This window comes from Varanus komodoensis, unplaced genomic scaffold (assembly GCF_004798865.1).
Source record: "Varanus komodoensis strain SLA01 unplaced genomic scaffold, ASM479886v1 scaffold9, whole genome shotgun sequence".
Taxonomy (NCBI): Eukaryota; Metazoa; Chordata; class Lepidosauria; order Squamata; family Varanidae; genus Varanus; species Varanus komodoensis.
The window spans coordinates 2,737,625-2,760,551 of NW_025336598.1; the positions used below are offsets into that span (position 1 = coordinate 2,737,625).

General features: G+C 46.5%; 1 protein-coding gene across 8 annotated transcripts in view; it reads left to right on the forward strand.

Moving 5' to 3' along the window:
• LRP6 (LDL receptor related protein 6) overlaps positions 1-22,927 on the forward strand; it is a 274,404-nt gene that overhangs the window by 159,900 nt on the left and 91,577 nt on the right. Inside the window, exon 2 of one of the 8 annotated variants that reach the window (XM_044418375.1) lies at positions 16,569-16,723. The exons of 6 other annotated variants lie outside the window; for them this stretch is intronic. The gene's annotated coding sequence lies outside the window, so the exon portion shown is untranslated. Of the gene's footprint in view, positions 1-14,781; positions 16,724-22,927 lie in introns of those variants that run through there. One more of the 8 variants, XM_044418374.1, reaches the window with a different exon arrangement.

Here is a 22,927-nt window from a genome sequence, read left to right on the forward strand (position 1 = left end):
GCCAAACATCCACCGTTGCCAAGTTCACAAGACACAAAACACAGTGGTCACAGGCTAAATATTCAAAATGGCTAACTCATTACAAAGGCAAACCCTAGGGGTTACATAATCCATGTGATACAAACAAGGCCATTATGTCACAGGAAATGGCAGAGATGGCAGTACACGGGGGTGGGTGGAATCATGCAAGTCAAGAATGTACATTATCCAGGACACACTTTTTCATTATGGAGCAAACGTAGTACACCTCGTTGTCCTCAACAGTAAACCTCAGGAATCATTGTTTCAAGTTATTATGATTATTACATTGCATTTATATTCCTTTTTTTACTCTGGCAAGGAAAAACAAAGAGCTAAGTCTTCTAAATGAATCTGCACAAAAGACAAGGGACTCTGGTTCTGTCACAGAAAGAAGATACGACAGCATAAGCTCAACCACCTTATATAACAAAAATTGGCACAATCACACACTTTGCAAGAAGAAAAGATTGTTGCCGACGCAGCACAAGTATCTGGACTGAGATAAAGCAAAGCAATATTCTGAATTCCACAGTGCAAGGCAAATTTAAACGAGGGGTGTTTAGTGTATTCTCGGTATTAGAATGAAGAAAAAAGAATAATAAATTGAAATAATTTTTATTTTACAATGTAATCCCCCATAACTTCAATATACTTATTACATATAGAAATTAACTTTTCATTTCCCTGTAAAAAATACCCTTCCTCCTTGTCTAGAAAATGTGCGTTAATTGCCTCCTTGAGCTCTTCATTGTTGGAAAATCGCTTTCCACAAAGATCCTTTTTAAATTCGGGAATAGGTAGTAGTCTCTGGGGGCAAGGTCCAGGCTACAGGGTGGGTGGTTTATTTCTTCGAAACCACAGTCTCGCACAGCAGCCTTCGAAACACGCACCGTGTGAACGGGCACATTGTCGTGAAGAATCAACACACCTGCGGTCAGTTTTCCCCCCCTTTTTTCTTTAATTGCTTCTCTTAAATTACGCAGAGTGGTTGCGTAAGATGCTGGGTTTATGGTTTCACCTTTTTTCATGTACTCGATCAATAAAATTCCCTTTGAGTCCCAAAACATTGTGGCCATGATTTTTCCAGCCGATGGAGTGACTTCGAATTTCTTCGGAGGGTCAGCACCTTTTTTATGCCACTGCATGGACTCCTGCTTAGTATCAGGGTCATAGTGATGAACCCAAGTTTCATCTCCCTTAACAATGCGGTTGAAAATACTCGATGGATCTTCACCACAGAGCTCTAAAAACTCCCTACAGAACTCAACTCGCACTTGTTTCTGAGGCACCATGAGCATTCGCGGCACCCATCTTGCACAGATCTTTGAAAGGTTAAGATGGTCATGAAAAATAGTAAATAATGGTACCAACGGATAGGTTTGTCATCTCTGCTAACATTTTGATTTTTATTCGGACATCATCCAAAACAAGTTTCACTTTTTTTTCACATTTTCTTTCATAGTGGCAGTAACCAGCCTGCCTGAGTGAGAGTCGTCTTCATTGCTTTCTCTGCCCCTTTTAAATTCACTTGACCATTTTTGAACAGTAGATAATGAAGGTGCAGAGTCCTGGTAAATGGCCACCATCTCTTCGTGAATGATTTTTTGACTTTTTCCTTGTTTTGGAAGGAACTTAATCACAGCATGGTGCTCAATTTTCTGCAACTTTGTCACGTCAGTCATCATGGTCATCTTTCACTGAGGATTACTAGGGAACTAATGATCACACTTATTTGAAATTTTGCATGTATACCCTTAGATAGTGTCATTAGCTAATGAAATAGTTAAATTACCCACATCAATAGCAAATCAACCCGATACCGAGAATACAAATCAGCCCCTCGTAAGAAAATCCTTTTCCAAGTTTTTACCATCCTTACCTTCCCTAGTTAGACAACCTTTTTTCTCTCCCACCCCCCCTCCAAATATACTCTTTACCATATTGGTATCTTTTTCTCTTCATTCTGCTTTTCGCTATCCACTCTTCCTGATGGCTCAGGGCACGACCTTTCAAAAGTGCTCTAGGTATGGGGCAAAATGTCTCTGACTGACCCACACGAGCTTTGCCTCCTATGCTTAGGAGAAGGACTTTGCACTGACAAATGCGGCCATTGTCAGTTGTTCACCAAGCTGCTCCAGCGGGCCCACCCATGGTGACCTCCCCGCGTCCACCATCCGAGGGAGCTGCTTCCAGGAAGACCACCCACTTCTCCCATTCCACCTCTTTGAAACTAAAGGAGAAACGGAAACACACCGGGCAAGGGGATCTATTAGTCCCAAAGAAAGCTAAGAAGGACAAGACCGACAAGGTCGGCTGCAAGCAACGTAGGCTTACCCAGGAGCCTCGCAGGGACTCAGGTTCGACAGCACCATCTGTCCCAACAGCCGCTTCGGTCCAGACACCTTTGGTCTCGACACCACAGGCTGTAATGCAGGTCACACTGCCTGGATCCCCCCAGCGGATCACGTTACCGGCTCCAACGGCACTGGAGCCCTCCGAGGCCATGCTCCACGGATCAATATCCGATGGGGAAATTCAGGATTCACCACCCTGGTCTCTACCAAACCATCAGCCAGCTCGATCACCAACTCCGATGCCATCATTGCCGGAGGCATCCCCAAGGCCGCCACCTCCAGCTGACCCGCGTTGCCACCAACACGTCTCGACAGTCTGCCAGGAGCTGGGTCCTGATGTTGTACAGTGGATTCAAGCCACCTCGGTCCCATCATTGGGCTAGCAGCCACCATACGGCTACTATCCCTTGCTGCCAGAAAGCAGATGCCGATCCCGTCCCTCCAGGATGGAAGCACCCTCCACCTCGGCAGCCGCAACTTCCTACCCTCCTCTGTCCCTGGCCGACTCGTCATCTAGTCCACCATACCACTACGATTCTGATTCTGAGGACTCGAACTGGCTCTCCACATCTCCAGATGCCGTCATCTTGACCCTGGGACCTGGGTTGCCAGAAGAGTCCTACGCCACCTTCAGAGAGCTCATGGCTCAACTTACATGGTCTTTGGAGTTTGAACTGGAACACCAGGCAACCCCCAGTGATGACCACTTCTACAACATCGTTCATAAGGAACAGTAATCTTCCGTCTCCCATTCTGCTCATAACAACTCTTTGCTAGGCTGTGACAGACACCTGGGAGTTTCTGAGTCAGTCGCATCCGACATCCCGGAGATACAAGTTGACGTACAAGGTTAGGGAGCAGGACATCCCATTTCTGCTGAAACACCCGAAACCTAATTCGATTGTGGTCAGGTTGTCCCAGGGTCGAGATAACAGGGAGCACTCATCCCTGAGAGACAAAGAGGGTCGGAAGATAGAACTGATGGCGCACCGCATTTATGTGGCTAAGGGACTAGGCCTCTGGATATCAAACTATGAGGCGACGATGACCAGGTATCAGTACTTTTTGATGCAACGACTGGAATCCGTCACCTCCACTATTCCAGACCAGCAGCGCGACCTGGCCCACATCTTTATCCACAAGGCTATTCAACTAGGCATCCAACAGCTCAGTATGGTGCGCCATCATGTAAATTGCGACTCCCGAGCTCTCATCGGATCCATCGCCTTGCATCGACACGTGTGGCTACGCTCCTGCAACTGCCCTGACGAGACTAAGAGGCGCATCAAAGGCATGCCTTTCGACGGTTCCGGCCTCTTCCATGACCGCACGGACTATAAGCTTAAGCACATTTACAATGCTTGAACCACCGCCTGGAAGTTGGAAATCCCGAATTCAAACCGATGTAAGTGGCCACAATCTCGCTACCTTCGATCCAACCGTACCACTGTTACCAGCCGTGCCAGCAACGCAACTGAGGCCAGCCTGCCGCTCAGTTCCAACAAGGTCGGCGCCGTCAACCCAATCACAAGTGGCAGCGTTGACGAGGCATGCAAGCTGATCTTCTCTCCTTCCATCCACCCTCCCTCCTCACCTTTGGGGACTGGCTGCGAGGCCGACTCCCCATTTAGGAGTCTGTCACATCTGATAAGTGGGTGCTTTCCGTCATTGAGCACGGATATAAAATTGAGTTTGAGACCGTGTCCCCTCTGGGACCAATCCGGTACACTTCCCCATTGGTGGTTCTAAGAGATGAAGTCTCCCAATTAGTAAAGGAGCAATCCACAAGATCTCTCACTCAGAGGGGCTTCACGGCTTCTACTCAAGATATTTTATGGTCCCGAAGCAGGACGGTGATATACACTGTATACTCGATCTACGGGGTGTGAATAAGTTCATTAGAACTAAAAAAATTCAGGTGACCACTCTTCAAAATATCCTTCCATTGCTCCGGAGAGAAGATTGGTTCGTCTCTCTGGACTTAAAGGATGCCTATTTTCATATCAGCATCCACCCATCTCACAGGTGGCTTCTTTGCTTTACTGTCGGCTCCGGTATCTTTGAATATAACATTCTTCCTTTTGGACTAGCTACAGCTCCGTGTGTTTTCACAAAATGTATGGCGCCTGTTTGCGCCTACCTCCGGTTACAGGGTGTCCAAATATACTCCTACCTAGATGATTGGCTGATTGTCTCCCTGTCCCGAGAACATCTGCTCTCAGCCATCGATACCACATGTGAACTGTTAGACGAACTCGGACTCTGTATTAACACCGAGAAATCCTGTCTCACTCCCTCACAGGTCATCAACTTTATAGGAACATGTCTCGACTCAATCCGAGCCAGAGCGTTCCCACCACGGGCTCGAATAGACAAGCTTCGCTCTTCAATCCAGCATATTCAAGATGGTCTCCACACCCCTGTGTTAGCCATTCAAAAGCTCCTTGGCCACATGGCCTCAACAATCGCAGTTGTTCCCAATGCCAGGCTCCGGATGCGACCCCTACAACTGTGGTTCAACAGCCTCTTCCATCCACACCGCAACTCCCCAAGGCATCCGCTGCTGCCACCTACCTTTGTTCGCCGGACTTTGACTTGGTGGATGAACAAAGACAATCTCTCCATAGGCGTCCCATTCCACCAACCAAAGCCCTCGGATCGCTCCATACCGATGCCTCCCTTACAGGATGGGGAACTCATTGTGCCAGCCTGCGCATTCAGGGCACCTGGCAAGTCTACAAGAAGACCAAGCACATCAGTCACCTGGAGCTGCTTGAGGTCTTCAAAGCTCTCCACTCCTTTGAGTCCACCCTTCGAAACCAGGTAGTCCAAGTAGCCTTGGACAATGTTGTGACGGTCTTTTACATCAACAAACAGGGTGGCACAAAATCGGTACTGTTGGCTCACCTTGCCCTGTGAATATGGAACTGGTGTATCCCCAGGGGAATTACCCTGCTGGCAGTCCACCTGGTGGGTATAGACAACGAGGAAGCAGATACCCTCAGCAGGAAAATGTCCTCAACCCATGAGTGGGAACTGGACAAGCAGATCTGCAACCATCTTTTTCTTCGCTGGGGTACCCCGACCATTGACATGTTTGCTACAGCGGCCAATTCAAGGTGCGGGAAGTACTGCTCCGGGGCAGGCATGGGCCCAAACTCGCTGGGGGATTCCCTGATGGTGAGTTGGTCAAACATGTTGTTCTACGCATTCCCTCCAATCCTGCTAATCATGAAGACCCTTGAAAATTTTGTCCACGACAAGGCCCAGTGCATTCTTGTTACGCCATGGTGGCCGCACCAACCCTGGTTCCCGACCATCTACAATCTCTCCTGCCAAACCTTCTTCCGTCTACCATGAGTCCCTCACCTGATCACCCAGGAGAACGGGCAATTCGCCATCCCAGCCTTAACTCTCTGTCTCACCACATGGCTTCTCCAATAACTATTCCTTGTTCCTCGACTTCGGTCCTGAAAAACTCATCAATCCTGATGACTCTGGCACGTCTGTTGGTACTGGAGCAACTATTGGTACCGACAGAGCCTCCACAACCCGTTTCAAACCCGAATCCTCTCCAGTCAGACATTGATTTCATCCTCCAATCTGCTCTACGACCAGCCAGCCACCGATCGTATGAAGCTAAATGGAAACGTTTCACCACCTTTGCGGCGACCAACCACTTCCCTCTTCATTTGGCCTCAACTGACAATATTTTACTTTTCCTACTCTCCTTACATCAGCATGGACTTAAGCCCACTTCTATTAAGGTGTACATCGCGGCATTTTTGTGGTCCAGTATCCGGCTCCTCCGTCTTCTCACATGTTCTCATTCATCGTTTTCTGAAGGGACCACAGAATCTCCAACCTCCAGTTCACCCTGCGGTACCAACATGGAGCCTATCTGTTGTATTGCAAGCTCTTACCAGAACCCCGTTTGAACCTTTGGCGACAACTGAATTACATCTGCTGTCCTGGAAAACCGCTTTTCTTGTTGCCATCATCTCGGCTAGAAGAGCGAGTGAACTTTGCATTCTTTGTGTTGACCCGCCTTACCTCAACTTTCATAAGGAAAAGGTAGTTGTAAACACTGACCCTGCATTCTTTCCTAAAGTCGCTACACCTTTTCATGTTAATCAGTACATTATCCTACCACTCTTCTTTCCTGCGCCCTCGACACGGATAGAAAAATCTTTCCAATCTCTTGATGCCTGGCTTTCTCTTGATGTCTGGCTTTCTATCGGTCCTGTACAGAGAACTTCAGAAAGACCAAACGCCTCTTCTTTAAGTATTCAGAACTGGACAAGGGTTCTGCTATCTCCTCCCAAAGACTCTCCAGGTAGGTTGTCCAAACCATTGAACTGACATATCAATTGTCGAAGCTGGACCTCCCAGTTGTACCGAAGGGCTATTCCACCAGAGCTGTGGCTGCATCCTTGGCTTTTTCTGCTGGCATCCCACTGCCTGACATCTGCAAGGCAGTGACATGGACGATTCCCTGCACATTTACCAGGCATTATAGACTTGACGTGTGTGCCAGATAGGGCTGCTTCTTTGGTTGTGCTGTCCTCTCCTCGATTCTCCACTGACGACACTGTCCCGCCTCCAGTTGGTAAGCTTGCTAGTCACCCATAATGTGTGATACACAGAGACCACAACGAAGAAAGGCAGGTTGCTTACCTGTAACTTTTGTTCTTCGAGTGGCCATCTGTGCATTCACACAACCCACCCACCAGCCCCACTTGGTGTCAGTGGTTGGGGACAGGAGATTCTTTTTCTTCCTTCTAAGTGACTACTGCATATATGCAGGCGCCAACCTCCTGGTGAGCCCACAAGAACCAGGAAAACACATCTGTGGAAAATGCTTTGTGACCAGGCTTTAGTCTCCATGAAGAAGGTCTCAGTGGAGACCACTGCAGCAGGTCCATCCAAGGCCTCTCCTCCTCGTCCATCTGACGGTGGTGTGACTTCCAAGGAGGCGAAATGCTCCTCTCATTCTTCTCACTGAAAGCAGAAGAAGAGGAAACATGTTGAGTCCGACAAGTTCTCTGAGTCAAAAAAACCTAAGGACAAGCCCGACAAGGTGGAACATAGACACAAGAAACATTCCGAGGTGCCTCATGTGGAATGAATCTTACCATTCAATCAGTCATGCAAGTGACTCCACTGGGGCCTCCACTGTGGATCGTCATCTTGGCTCTGTCCAATCCTGATCGTTCCAACCCTTTTGCTAGAGGATTGGTATCAGACTGTAAATTCCAGGAGTCTCTGCCTTGGTCTCATACTGACCTGCCACCTGTCCGTACCCCGACACCAATGCTTACATCTCCAGAGGGGTCTCCGAGGGCTCCTCAATGCCCAGCTTCCCTCCAAAAACAACAGGCCCCAGTTCAGCCTTCAAAATACTGGGTTACTCTACTGTACGGGGAATTTGATCTGTCTCAGTCCTATCCATGGGACTACTATCCTCCCTATGGTTACTACCCCGAGGTCTTCAATCCGTCCTCATCATTCCATCCCTCATTTGGTGTTAAGGGATGGCCCGTCGACTTCTGCAGATGCTCTTTCCTGACCCCCACCTTCTTTTGCTGGGTCATCCTCAAGTCCTCTGCACCACTCTGATTCTGACTTGGATGACTCCGAACAAGCGTTGACGTAACAGATGCCATTATCTCCACACAAGGTCCTGGTTCTCTTGGAGATCCCCACAGCAACTTCGGAGAATTGAGGATGATGAAGTCTTTGGAGATTGATGTTCAGCATCACATCAATTCCAACCAAGATAGCACATACGATATCATCAGAAGGGTGGACTCATCCTCCATTGCTCTGCCAACTCTGAGGCAAGCGATGATGGATACATGGCAGCTCCCCAGTCGCCCATACCTGGATATTGGAATCCATGTATAAGGTTTGGGAACAAGACATCCTGTTCCTTCTCAAGCATCCCAAGCCAAACTCAATTGTCATTGAGTCCTCCCAGGGTCAAGAAAATAAAGAGCACTCAACGCCAAAAGACAAGGAAGGCAGAAAGATCGACATGAAGTCTCGTCTATGCTGCTATAAGACTCAGGCTTCATATCTCCAATTAGGAAGCCACCATGGCAAGGTACCAATACTTCCTCATGCAGAAGCTCGAGTCCCTCACCGCTAATCTCCCAGACCAGCATAGGGATCTTGCGCACATGTTCACCCATGAGGCTATGCAGCTTTCCATCTAACAACTCAGTACGGTGAGACATCATATCAATTGTGATTCTAGGGCTCTTGTCGGTGCTGTCACCCTTTATCACCATGCCTCGTTACGATCAGATAACCTACCCCAAATAGACCAAGCAGCACATGGAAAACATACTCTATGACAGCGCCAAGCTCTTCCACCCAAAAACGGACAACAAGCTGGAGAATATTCAGAAAGCTCATCTTACAGCTCACCGTACGGAGACACCATCTCAACATTGTTGTAAGTGGCCATGGCCTTGCTCTTAGTACCTGTACCAACCTTACCCACAGTATGCTGGACGCCAACAATTCCAACAGCATCAGCAAAGGAACTGGAGACAGAACACACTGTGATACCAACAGGTTCGTCGCTGTCCCGACACTGACAAACGCCAGTGTTGACAGGACGTGCAAACTTCTTGATCCTCCAACCCTCCTTCCCCTCTTCCTTTTGGGGATTGGCTGCAAGCCGACTCCCCATGTGGGAGTCCATCACATCTGATAAAGGGGTACTTTCTGTCATACAGCATGGATACAAAATCTTGTTTGACACTGTGCCTCCTCCTGGACCGATCCAATATACTCATCGCGATACTCTCTGTTCCTTCGAGATGAAGTTTCCCAGTTATTCGTAAAGGAGTGATTTGAAAACTGCACCGCTCCGAAGGACTGCACGGTTTTTACTCCAGGTACTTTACGGTACTGAAAATGGATGGTGGTCTACGTCTGATACTTGACTTATGTGGCATTAACAAATACATCAAAATAAAAAAATTCTGAATGACCACACTCCACAATATCCTTCCCTTGCTCAGGAAAGAGGATTGGTTTGCATCCTTAGACGTAAAGGACACTTATTTCCACATAAGCATCCATCCCGCTCACAGGTATCCTCCAGTTCACTGTCGGTACTGACGTATTTGAATATAATGTACTCCCTTTTGATCTCACTACTGCTCCGAGATTTTTCACCAAGTGTATGACTCCTGTATGCACCCATCTTAGGCTTCAGAGTATTCATATTTACCCTTACCATGATGACTGGCTTATTGTCTCCTCTTTAAAGGAGGGCCTTCTGGCCTCCATCGATACAACTTGCTCCCTCCTTGACTGACCCGGACTATGCATTAATGTTGAAAAAGAATGCCTTGTTCCTTCTCCAATCATCCATTTCATTGGAGCTCGTCTCGACTGGCTATGCACCCGAGCCTTTCTTCCTCGTGACTGAAATGATAGACTTCTTGCGCCAATCCAGTGGATCAGTGTCCAACTGACTATTTCAGCATTTTTGATACAGAAGTTCCTTGGACATATGGCATCTATGGTTTCGGTAGTACTGAAAGCCAGACTGTGGATGAGACCCTTACAACTTTGGTTCAACCGCACTTTCCATCCACAACGCAATTGACAGCATCTTCTACTTCAGCCATGTCTTTTGGTTCTTCACACTCTGTGTTGGTGGACAATAGATACTAACCTCTCTTCTGGAGTTTCATTCCATCCACCACAGTCAACCCTGACTCTCTGTACCGATGCTTCCCTGACGGGTTGCGGAGCCCACTGCTCAGCCTTCCAGACACAGGGTACCTGGCAAAGCCACGAGACCACCAGACACATCAACTATCTGGAACTACTGGCAGTTTTCAAAGCCCTTCGTTCCTTCAAGAATATCCTTCAGGACCACTCTGTGGAGATTGCATCGGACAATATTGTGACAGTGTTCTATATAAGTGAGCAAGGTGGTATGAGGTCAGCCCCCTTAGCTCATCTTGCTTTCTACCTGTGGGACTGGTGCATTGCCTGTGAGATCACTCCCCGAGGTGTTCATTTCGCAGGAACTGACAATGAAGAATCTGACTCCCTCAGCAGACACATGTCAATGATTCACGAGTGGAAATTAGACCGTCAAGTTTGCCAACATCTTTTTCTCCTCTGGGAACTACCCAACATAGACTTGTTTGCGAATCACAACTGTCTTCACAGTGTATCGCTCCTGAGTGGGCATCGGCCTGAATTCAATCAGGGATGCACTAATGATTCCTTGGACAAACAGATTCTTTTTCGCCTTTCCACTGATACCATTGAAAACAAGGACACTAGCCAAAATCAGCCAAGATGATGCTCATAGGATTCTCATAACTCCCTGGTAGCCTCAACAGTCGTGGTTCCCCACTTTGACTTTCCAACAGCAACTTTCTTCACCTTCCTCGGGTTCCACATCTGCTTACTCAACAACATGGCACCATTCAACATCCGGATCTACACTCTTCAACCTCACGGTCGTGTTCGTTCATTGACTTTTCTTTCCCCATTGGTACCGACAACTTCGTCGGATTCGACACAACCTCTCTGATGTTGCTCTATGCTATATTTCGGCTTCCTGATAAAGCATTGCTATCAGTACCGACACCTTTGTCAAATCCGACCGATCTTCACCCTGACATACAGTTCATTCTCCAATCTGCACTGAGACCGGCTATGTGCCAATAATATAATATTAAATGGAAATGCTTTATCTCATTTGCTGTAGATAATAACTTTGCTTCCCAGTCTGCTACTACTGAGAACATTTTACAATTTCTTCTCTCATTACACCAGGACAGACTTAAACCCTTCTCCATGAAGGTGTACATTGCAGCAATCTTACATCATTGTTGCTGCATCTCGGGTTCCGCGGTATTCTCTCATTTCCTTATCTGTTGCTTCTTGAGAGATTTACAAAATCACCAACCACTAATCCAGTCGGTAGTACCGACATGAAGCCTTTCTGTTGTCCTTGAGGTGCTCACTAAGCCTCTTTTCGAAAAACGGTTTGGCCTTCAGGTGGTTTTGCCTGGTGTTCTCTCTCCTGTTTGGTGAAGGCTTAGCAATGATAGCAAGCCTCCACCACAGGACTCTCCCTCAATCTAAAGAGGCAAGGGAGGTGACCATCAGTCAGAGGCAGTTTGCAAAAATCAGAGGCATCTAGAGTAATTCCTAAACAGAGCTCTGGGTACTACTGTGAGGCAGGAGAGCAGAAGATAATGAGAAAAAAACAAGGAAGGAGAAGCAAGTAGAACGTGGAACAGGTATATTCTTAGGGAGAGGAAGAGGGAGAAGTTGGATGAAGGGGCCTAAAATGGAACACAGTACTCCAGTTGCGGGTGCACCAGAATGGTATAGAGTGGTAGTAATACCTGGATCAGAGCCCTGGCAAGTATTAATAAAACATAGAAACAGAGCGAGTCAGAAGGGGCCTCCCAGACCATCTAGTCTGACCTCTGGCACCAGCCGGCTCTGCTCACAACATGCCCACCATGTGCATGTCCAGCCTATCCTTGAACACCCGTACCAATGGGGCCTCAACGACCTCTCATGGAAGCCCATTCCACACCCTCGGGGTCCTGACTGTCAGGAAGTGCTTCCTGGCATCCAAATGGAACCTTATCTCCCTGAGCTTTGCTCCATTGGAGCGTGTCCTGCCTTCCTCTGCAGGGGAGAACAGGTCTCTACCCATCTCCATGTGACATCCCCTCACATACCTGTACGTCACCAACATATCTCCTCTGAGTCTCCTCCAGGATCTAGAAACCACACTTCTGGCTATGCCACCAAGGGTGGCGTTTGCCCTCTTGACCACCACATCACACTGCTGACTCATGTTTAGCCTGCAGTCAACCAGCACCCCAAGGTCCCTTTCACAAGTGCTGCTCTCCAGTCACTTGTCCCCTAACCTGTACTTATGACACCCATTCTTATGCGCCAAGAACAAGACCTTGCACTTATCCACATTGAACACCATCCTGTTGTCTCCTGCCCACTTCCATAATCTGTCCAGATCCTTTTGGATCTGGAGTATATCTGCTCTTCAGTTGTGGCCACTTCCCCAGTTTTAGTATAGTCTGTGAATTCAATCCCCAGACTGTTCACCCCTTTTTCCATGGCATTGATGAAAAGATTAAACAGGACTGGCCGCAGGACGGAACCCTGGGGGACCCCGCTTGTCACTGGCTGCCATCCTGAAGATTTCCCACTAATGGTAACCCTCTGCTTTCAGTCAGTCAACCATGCCCTAATCTACCGGACAGTGCCTTGGTCTATCCCAGAATTCCTCAGTTTCTCAACCAGGATATCATGGGGCACTTTGTCAAAGGCCTTGCTGAAATCCAGGTAAACCACATCCACTGCATCCCCTCCATCCAGCCACCTCGAAACCTTGTTGTAGAATTCCACAAGGTTCATCTGGCAGGACCTGTTATTGTGGAAGCCATGTTGTGCGGCTGCCAGCCTCCCTTCTCCTCCCTTCACTAGATCTCTTGCTATCATGAGCTTTTCCATTGTTTTTCCTACAATGGACGTAAGGCTAACTGGTCTGTATTTCTCCATGTCCCTTCTACTACCCTTTTTGAAAATTGGGACCACTGACGCCATCCTCCAGTCCTCTGGAACTTCACCTGTTCTCCATGAGGCCTCAAAAATGGAGGCCAGTGCACGTGAGAGAACTCCTGCCAACTCTCTAAGTACTCTCGGGTGTAACCCATCAGGGCCTGGTGCCTTTGTAATGTCCAATGTTCTGAGGAGCCCCTTGACTTTTAGGGGGGTGACTCTAAGTCCCCAGCCTCATCTAATCTCCCATGTGGATGTCCCCCGTCCTGCTTTGGGGAGAATGCAGAGGCAAAAAAAGTCATTTAGCTTCTGTGCCTTTTCCCTCATATCAGTCACTGGATCCCCCTCCACATTATTTAGCGGTCCCGCTAGTTATCTCTCCTTTCTCTTGCTATTTACTAGTCCCTTCCCTAAAAGTGAGATAAGGGAACCCTCACCAGTGATTCAGAAGCATGCACTGTTCATCCTCTTGGGGCCAAGGCATGTTTCATTGCCATAATTGACCCAAGGGAGACCCTGGCTCACTGGTCTCAACCACTATAGATACTGGTCCCACTCATCACTTTCGAATTGCAACCAAAGAGCTAATTGGCCACCACCAATGGTGGTGTGTCTCCAACACTGGGTCATTCAGATAACGTCAAACATATGAAACACACACATGGGAGGGAATATGATTCTGAGACTTCTACCAAGAGTGCAGAGCATTGTATGACTCTTGATACCATGGGATACCATACCAAAGCCCAGCTCACTCTGAACAAGCTCTTGTATGCAGGTTTGCACAGGGCACCCAAGCCCAGTACACACCACTGCTAAAAATACAACTGCCATAGTTCTTATTACCAGCCCTGGACCCCTTGAAATTCCAGCCTTGATCTCCTCCCTCAAACTCTGGTGGCTACTCATCAGAACCGGAGTCTGTCTCACAGGACCAGCCATTGGAACTGTCCCTGCATACTTTCATAGCCTTACAAGATCCACTCTTGCCTTTGGAAGGCCTAGGCCTTTTCTCTAACCAGGTCCTATGGATGACCCTCAGCCTTCAGTTGAATCCACAGCAGGAACCCAGGAAGGAAAAGGACTCAGTGTTCGAGGCCATTTATACAGAGGTCATGGGGCTGGTTGCCATACCCTTTCTGGCAATCTTTATGGGCTCATTGCGGCAGGAGTGGAAGTCCCCTTCGTTGGTGGCCCTGATACCTAAAATACTAGAGGGGCATGTATAAGGTCTTGCAGTAGGATGCACCATTTCTGTTCCAGCACCACTGGTCCAACTCCACTTATTTGATTTCCATCCCACCTTTTTAATTACAATAAATTCAAAGCAGATTACATTGTTCTTTTCCTCCTGCTCTCAGTGTTATCTGCACAACAACAAAACTGTGAGGTAGATTCTGGACTGAGAGCCTGTGACTGGCACAAAGTCACTCAGTTGGCTCCATGACTGAGCAGGGACTAAAAACCAGATTGCCTCAGTTCCAGTTCCATGTTGTTAAGCACTAGTCTCAAGTAATAGATTCTCTTTTACAATGTGATTCAGTAATGCATTATTGGATAACACATGTTCCACAGGGTTTAGGACCTTGGCTTGCCAGGTGGGCTGTCAGATGGCTGCTGCAACCCAGAAGTGGGCTCAAGGACAAAGAAGGAGATGGGCCAGGCCGGGGGGGGGGGGGCTGCGTTGGGACCTTTTTTTACCTGGGTGCCTCTATGGACAGCTGCCAAAGGGCAGTCACAAAAGGGCATCACCCATTCAGGTCCCGTTATGGGCACTTTTGGGACACACTTGGGTGTGGGTTATTTTTTTCTTTTTTTTCTTTAAAAGAAGCAGGTGATCATAACATTGGAATACATGTGCTGTAATGCAAAAATAGAAGAAAGGAATGTGGGAAGGTAATAGGAACTTAAGCAGGAGACGGGTTTGGAAATTGAGAGGGTTTGGTGTATGAGAAGGGTAATGAGGTTGAAGGAAAAATAGTAGGTGGGATTACATGTGCTAGAAGATTGAGTGAGAATGGGGTAGGTAGTTAAGGATATTGGAACTGAGGTTGAGTAGTGTGGATGAAGTAGTGAAGGGAGGTTGTGAAGTAGTGTGTGAGCAGGTTGAAGGATCAAGCAATTGATGTGAGGGTATAGGGTTTATGAGAGATAGATGGAATAGGAAATGGAAATAGGAACTGTTGGATGTTGGGATAAAGTACGTATCAGGTGATCTATCTGGACTCTCTTATTGCTCTGGAGTACTCTGGGGAGCAATGGGACACCTTTATTGGGCTAGGAAAGGTATGACGGGGGTTTAACTGGCTGGCATAGGAGAAGAAGGGTCAGATATCTTTTTGCTGTTCCCTTTTCTAGTTTCTTCCCCAGCCAGATTAATTCAGGGTAACCATGTCAACCTGCCCTCTGGTATGGTGCTGCTGCTTGTAAATATAATCTCATTCATGATATGATTATGGATGAGAGGACTGACCTGGCTTGTATTACTAAAATCTTCGTGGGAAGGGTAGGAGATATTACTCTCATTACTCTTTCCCAACTGGGCCCACCTGGGTATTCTGTGCAGCACCAGCATTGTCTTGAGGGGTGGGGAAGGGAAGTGGCAGTAATCTATAGTTGTGATCTTTGTCTCATGAGACTTCCTGTCCACTCTGAGACAGGTCTTGGTGTTAGGCAGTACAGACAGGTTGAAGACTGCCCACCTTGCTGTGATTTGGACTGCCTAACTGAGCTGTCAGAGGTAGTCTCTGACCTGGTATTGAGAACTCTTAGGATGCTTGTCCTGGGGGATCCTGGTATTTATGGCAAGACTGCTTTGTCAGGGGCAGCTCAGGACTTCATAGCTGCCATGACATCCATGGGGCTGCCTAAGCGCATCACTGACCCCACCCATGAGAACAAACACTCTTGAGCTGGTTTTTTGTTGGACTGGGCAGGAAGATGGTGAACTGGAGCTTGGAGGTATAACATTAACCCCTTTGTCATGGTCATATGGATCTGGATGACTTCCAGAAGTTTCGGGGTTCTGGTTCATATGGTTGACACTCCTGTCAAAGCCCAGGTCGCTCTGTGGAACAGGGAAGTGGCCCGGGCAGTTGACACAATTGCAACTAAATGCACCCTTTCCCTAGGCAGCGCCTGTTTGGCTACATGGTATACTACTAAGCTATGGACAATGAAGGAAGTGGGAAGACAGGTAGAGCACAGGTAGATGAATCTGACTGGATGCCCTGTGGGAGCTCGTTTCTCTGTGGGAGTGAAAGAGAGCCTTCTTCTCTGCCAGCATTGCATCTTCTGAATGCTCCCAGTGGGCCTGTTCTGAGTGGTTCATGGCCTTTTCCATGTAGGCCCTGAGGAAGATCATGTGGAACTCTCAGAGCCCACTGTGAGTGTTTTGCAGAACATTTCAAGGGCAAAATTGCACAGATTTGCCACAAATTATAATCCATGTTAAATGTAGTTCCTTGGGTAGAGGCATCCAAAGTACAATCTAGTCCTATTTTATTGGTTAAGTTTCAAATACTGTGGCCTGACATGGACAAGACACCTGGACAAGTCTACACTTCCACCTGTTTACTTGACCCTCACCCATCTTGTCTGGTCATTCAGGTCAAGGAAGTAATGCATGCCTGGATCCAGAAAATTGTGAACTCTCTGAAAGAAGGACTGTTCCTGCCCCTGTTAAAAGAGGAGGTGATGATCCCCTGTATCCAGAAGATGTTAACAACTTTAGGCCAGTGGCCTGTACTCTCTTTTTGAGCAAGGTACTCAAGTGGGTGGTGGCTGGACAACTCCAGAAACTCTTGGAGGAAATCAAGTATCTGCGTCTAGTTTTAAACTTGGATTTGAAACAAAAATTGCTTGGTCACCCTCTGGGATGTCCTTTACCAGGAGGAAGACAGAGGGAGTGTGTCCCTGTTGGTTCTCCTGGACCCCCCCCCCCCCGAGGCATGTAACACAATCCAGCCATGGTATCCTGGATAGGCTGGCCAGGTTGGGAGTTGGGTACACTGCTTTGTAGTGGTTCCACTTCCACCTGGCTGAATGATTCCAGATGGTATCACTGGTAGAGTGTAGCTCTGCATTATGGCAATATGCCATAGAGAACTGCTGGCCCTATTTTACCCCCATGTTTTTTTTAATATCTACATGAAATTGCTGGGAGTCATCAGGAGGTTTGAACAAGTGTTATCAGCATGTGATGACAGTCAGCTCTACCTCTCTTTTTCATTGAACCAAGGTGAGGTGCTGATGGTTCTAAACCGGTGTCTGACCAGAGTGATGGGCTGGATGAGGGCCAAGAAATTGAAACTTAATCCAAACAAGAGAGAGGTTCTGTCGTTAGGTGGATCTTATGTCCAGATGAAGGATATTTGCCCTCTCCTGGATGGGTTGCACTCCCCCTACATGACAGGGTCCAGCTTGGAGGTACTTCTGGACCTTGTGCTGTCCCTAGAATACCAGGTGAGCTCTGTGTTTAGGAGTGCCTTTTACCAGCTCCAATTAATTTGTCAACTTCAACCTTATCTGGACTGATAGAACCTAACAACAGCAGTCCACACTCTGGTATCCTCTTGGTTGGAGCTGCCCTTGAAAACAGCCTGGAAGAACAATTGGTACAAAATAGACCAGCCAGATTGCTACCAAGGACTGGTAATAATAAACATTTAACACCAGTCCTCTATCAGTTGCATTGACTGCCAACTGAAGTCTGGCCCAGTTTCAAGGTACTCCTTTTAATGTATAAAGCCTTTGCTTTGTTTAGAATCTGAATATTTAAAGGAACGTCTCCATCCGTATAAGCCTACCTGGACCCTAAGATCCTCATCAGAGGACCTACTTTGGGAGTATGCTAGTAAAAGCAATGTTATAGGGCCTTTTCACTCATGGCACCCCATTTGTGAAATTGGCTCCTGAGAGATGTGCCCCAGGTACTTCCTTTGTGCACATTTTAGCACCAGGCAATACTTTTCAGAGTATTTTAATAAATGACAGTTTTAATTCAAATTTTAAATCTTAATTTTAGGTTGGTATTTTAATTTATGGATTTTAAAATTTTAGTTGTTGTTTAAATGTGTAAGATGTGTCCTGGTATGACGATGCTGATGTGAAGTCAACATGGTTGGTGCTGCTACTGATAGAATTGATGTTATTTGATATATGGAATATATATTATGGAGTAATATATGGAAAAGGGTGTGTTATTTGAGCCAGATCTATATCTACCAGATGATCCCTATTCACATAATTCTTGACAGTCTCAAAGAACTCTGTCTCCAAAGTGAGAAAGGTTGGAATTAATGGGACATAAAATCTATTCCACCATAGTGCTAATGCTCGATGTAGCAAATGATGAGTCTTGCACAGCAGATTATCACCAACAACTAAGGAAAAGTATAGTAGCCATCTTTGATTGTCTTCCAGAAGATGTAGAGAAGTTGGTGATTATATTTCAAGTTGAAAGTTGAAATTCAGTATCTGGTGGGCCAGCAAATCAAAACAGCCCAGCACATGGCCAGTTATAGTTTAAAAGTTATTGCTGCCATTATATCATTATAACATCACAGTTTAGAACAGAAGGGCTAAAGCAAAAAGCTAGATCCAAGTTAGAATGCATCCTGGTTCATGAAGAAGGACTCTTCAGTGCATCCATGCATGAGACTGGCTCACACCCACAAGACGAAAACATGGGAATGGTAACTCAATCCTCTGCTGTTACAAATAGGCCTCACTCATATTGGCAATTACCTAGCATCTGTGTGATGCCAGCAAGATTCAGCCCTAACCATAGATTATATATACTTCCATTCAATCAAGATTATTGTTTCAAAATAAACACCAACAATCCACATGGGTCAGATATCCCAACCACTCCAAATGTCCTCTTTGGCACATACAGACGTACCTGACTACTACACTTTTTGACAGACTCTGACTTCAGGGTGCTTTCAATAATTATTATGCCACCAAATTCAAAGACACCATCCACACACCCACATACATTGAAGAGTTGTGATAGAAAAAATCCCCTTTAATCAAAAGCCTACTTTTTTGTCAAGGTATTTCACCACCTGTGAAAGGATGGAAGTCTTCAGCTTGTATTTGATTTTACAGACATTGTCTACTCTTTTCTTCCTTTACTGCACTGCAGAGCCTGGGTTGACACAGCAAATCTCTACAGCACTTACTTTTATATTACCATCAATCCTAGTGTACACCTTTTTTATAATTGTACCCTGCAAGATACTGGTTCTATTTGGTGTAGCCATTATGATGTGCATGGCAGTAGTAACAGCATATCCTCCCCCCCCCCTTGTGTGTGTGTGTGTGAGAGAGAGAGAGAGAGAGACAGACAGACTGTTCTTATACACAGATGACTTGTTTTATTATTTATTTATTTATTTATTTATTTATTTAGAAAATTTCTAGGCCGCCCCATTTGCCAAAGCCTCGGGGTGGCTTACAAATAAATAAATTAAAATACATAAATAACAATATAAAATACACATAACTGTATAAAATAAGTCGCCCTGGCCAAAAAACTTTAAAATAAAAATAACATTAACAATTAAAATGATGCTTGAATAAAAAGGTCTTCACCTGGCGCCGAAAATCAAATAACGACGGCACCAGGCGGACCTCTGGGGAGCGCATTCCATAGATTGGGCGCCACCGCAGAGAAAGCCCTCCTCAGAGCACCTACCCTCCTAATTTCCTTCATGGAAGGTTCCCGGAGAAGGGTCTCTCCTGCTGATCTCGGGGTGGGCGGGCATATATGGACGTAAGTGCTCCTTCAGACTTGTTGTTTGTTGCTACTTTATTATACCATCTTCAAACCAGCATCACCATAGCTATGTACTTAAAAACTGACAGTGTCATTGTGATGATCATCTAGTGATGCTTGAGCATCTCAAATGGCCTTTGTGACCAGTACGAGTTGATCAACATGCATGGCTTGTTATTGTCAGGTGAGCAAGCCACAATGGGCCACCTAGTCAGAAAGAAGCATGTCCATGGTGACAGTTATCCAAAGGTCAGAGAGGCTGAAAACTCAGTGCTGCCAGGATGTCCTATCAGTTCAAGGAATTATGACACTAAAGAGAAATGTCTAAGCAAAGATTTAAGGTGCCGCCTCTGAGCTGAAGACCTGAAGAAATCAGGATGGTAGTGCACGCATGGAGAGCTGAGTCCAGGGGGCTACAGCAGGTGTTACAGCCATTAGTGCAAGGAGGTATTGAATGGTGAATCATAATAATCAGGTATCAGACCTTCCTAGGAAATTTGTTCCATAATTAGAGTACTACTGCCCTGTCTTAAGTGCTCACCTAACAATTCTAGGTGATGGGCTATGTAACTGGATAATCACTACAATCAGGCTTGCATGGATGAAAGCAGTCTTTGATCTATCCTGGTCTAAACTATTTAGAACTTTATCAGTAAGAGCTCTCATCTTGAATTGGGTATGGAAAAAAATTGGAAGCCGGTGCATCAGGACCAGGGCTAACCTTACAAGGTGTGCAAAATGCATTCCACACAGCAATCCAGCTGCCAGGTTTTGCTTTTCTGAACACTTTTCAAGAGTAACCATATAGGGCACATTACAGTAATAAGATTCAAAGCTGCATACCTGACCCTTTAGAGGAAATGTTACTGCATCCAGAACAAGTTGTATTCCCAGTCTTGGGTTGGCTTGCCTAGTCTTCAGAAGGACCTTTATCTTTTCTAGACTCAGTTCATTCACCCATTCCTTATCGACAATTTGTTGTTATTTGTTGTCAAGTCATTTCCAACTCATGGCAACCATATGAATGGAAACCCTCCAAAATGTTCTATCTAGGTCAGCTCCATTCAGTTCTTTTAGGTTGGAGACTGTGAGTTTATATGTGGTCTTCCCTTTTGTCTTCTGCTTTCAGCTTTCCTTAACATGATTATCTTCCTGTGAATCTGCCTTCTCATGATGTGCCTGAAATATGTCGGCCTCAATTTCATCATGTTTGCTTCTAGGGAAAGCTCTGGCTTGATTTGATTAGAACCCACTTGTCTTTCTGTAGGCCCAGGGTATTCACAGAGCTCTCCTCCAGCACCAATTTTCTCCTTATTAGCTTTTTTCACTATCCAGCTGCCTAGAAGAAAAGCTGTGTGTGAAGCTTAGCCATCCTAGCAAGAAACGTTTAGCATGCAGTGTAGTCAAGCTACATTTGTTCTGTTCTAGTCTGTGTTGTTATCGTTGTTTGATGAATTTAGGAGTAGCCTCAGAATGTGAAATCCAACAGTATAGTGTTTAAAACAGGCAAAAATGATTGGTGACACTAAGATTAAACAAGTTTCTTACCCATCAAGACTTTTAACTTTATTAAAAGTGCCTTTCACTGCCTCTCGTGTGGTGTTCTTTGTTTTTTCCTTTTTTTTGTCCAACCAAAACTCCTTGCATGGGGCTAAAATAGGTCATTAGATTTTGAAACCCAGTGTACATAAGCTTAAAACTTTTAATTATTTGCTTTTTCTGTCTGAGAATTGCATTTGCAGTTTGAGTGTACATGTATACGTCAGATTCATACCATATGCCCATGCGTAAATGTTCAAGAGGGCGAGAAGATACGTTCTTTGTTGTGGTCTCTGTGCATCACACATGATGGGTGCTGCAACTGTGCAGTGCCTGTAGCCGGGAAAGATTCATAGCTTTAACAGATTTTGGCGGGAACTCCGCACCCCTCTCCCACTACGGTATAAAGGGTGGAGCGCCCGCCATTTTCCCCAGTCTTCTTTTGACCGCCGATCACTTTGTCTCAAGCCGTTCGTTGCTCTCTCTTACTGTACTGCATATTATCTTTTTCTTGTTTGTTGATTCTTGTTGCTCTTTTATTAAGAAATCCCTTCCAAGTTTAAACCCTTACCTTCCCTGTTAGGAAAGATTTTTCTTCCCCACCTTTTCCCCCTTCCCCTCAAAAAAAATATTATTACATCTTTATATCCTTATACTTACTTTTCTATAGTTCTTCTTCTCATTCGCTATCCATTCTTTCTTCTTGATGGCTCAGCGTGCGGCTCTTTGAAAGTGCTCAAAGTGTGTGGCCAAGATGTCTCCGACGGACCCACACAAGCTATGCCTTCTCTGTCTCGGAGAGGGGCATCAGACTGACAAATGTGGCCACTGTCAGTTGTTCACTAAGCAAGCTCGGAAGAACTGAGAAAATCAGCTGAGGAAGATCCTTTGGTATCAGGCCCTCATTGCCCCCGATGAGCTTGCCACTCAGGCCTCTTCTACAGGCCCGCCTATGGTGTCCTCCCCTCGTTCACCATCTGAGGGGGCTGCTTCCAAGGAGACCGCTCACTCCTTCCATTCCTCCTTCCAAAAACAATAGGAGAAGCAGAAGCACACTGGCCCTGAGGATCTGTCAGCTCTGAAAAAGTCTTAAGAAGACTAAAGCTGACAAGGCCAATAGCAAGCAATGCAAGCTTGCTCAGGAGCCTCGCCGGGACTCAGGCTCGACTGCCCCATTGGTCCTGACGGCCACTTCGTTTCCAACCCCTTCAGGTAGGACTGCCCAAGCTGTCATGCAGGTTATACCACCTGGATCCCCTCAAAGGATCTCATTGTTGGCTCCTTCAACTCTGGACCACTCTGAGGCAGTACTTCGCGGTTCGATGTTGGAGAGTGAGATACGGGACTCACCTTCCTGCTTTTAACCAGGCCATCCACTGGAACGCTCGCCTACTCTGATGCCATCATTGCAAGAGGCATCAACAAGACCTCAGTCTCCATCCGACATGTGTCTCCACCAGTGTGCCTCGGGCCAACCGTCTAGGAACTGGGTTCCTATGCCATATGGTGGATTCAACCTGTCCCAATGCTATCCTTGGGAGTACTCTCGGCTGTATGGCTACTACCCCATGCCTTTGGTGCGCAGACATCGTCCTCGTCTGTTCCAGTCAGAAGCACCTTCCACTTCGGCAGCTGCACTCCGCCG